Below are 1,041 nucleotides of genomic sequence, written 5' to 3'. Positions count from 1 at the left end.
TCTTCCATGGGAGGTTAGTTGGCCAACCCATCCCATAGGTCATGAAGTCGCCCAAGATTGGGGGTGCTACCCCCTGGTACATGCTAGCTCCATTGGTTACCTATCTGATCAATACCCTCCGTGCAGGGTGACCACTGACTACTCACGTGATCAACGTCTACCCATAGAACACATCCACTGTGCAGATTAGTCGATCAAACTAGTGAGTAGCACGACCCTCATTGACCTCAATACCATATTAGAGTGAAAAGGGAAGCAAAAGCTCCTCAAATATTATAGGGCTACTATCTGTTGGATCAGTATGGCAACCCTAGAGGGGGGTGAATAGGGTTTTAACGATAAAAGTGTTTAAACTTGATTAATTTTTCTAATGATGAAACTTTTTACAAATAAGTAGAAGATGATAATTACTAAAACAAAATAATTCAAGTCAAAACAATAATCAAGTAGAACATGCAATAAATCATAATAATAATCTTGAAATTAAATAGGAAAGAGTTAGAGAAAATGACACCGTAGTTTTATAGTGGTTCGGTCAAACTCGACCTACTCCACTCCCCAAGCACCTCTTGGGAATTTGAATAAAGAACTTTTCCGACTCTTTCCACGGATCAGAGCCAAACCGGTACACCGCTCTTTTTACGAGTTCAAGAGCAAACTCAATCCTTTCCACGGCGCAGGATCAAACCGATACAAGTATTTGAGTTTGATAATAACACACCACAACTCTCTCAAAGAGTAGATTTACAATTTGGGATACTCACAACTATTTCCTCACAATATAATAATAATCCCTCTCAACAATAAGATGAAAAGAAATAAACTTGTAAGCTTGGAGAGAGCAACAAACAATGGACTTTGAACAAATGAGGATTGAAGAATGTATGTAAGTTGTGTGTTTTAAAAATGTGGGGAAGATGAGTTTATATAGAGGAGAAAAGTGGCAAAATGTAGGATTGAATATTGACCATTGGATTGTGTTAGGAATAATGGAAGGTGGAGATTAAAAGTAATTAAATAAGAAAATTTTCTAAATTCATT

The sequence above is a fragment of the Cucurbita moschata genome, unplaced genomic scaffold (assembly GCF_002738365.1).
Source record: "Cucurbita moschata cultivar Rifu unplaced genomic scaffold, Cmos_1.0 Cmo_Scf00003, whole genome shotgun sequence".
NCBI lineage: Eukaryota > Viridiplantae > Streptophyta > Magnoliopsida > Cucurbitales > Cucurbitaceae > Cucurbita > Cucurbita moschata.
Note: the sequence above shows the minus strand (reverse complement) of the source record.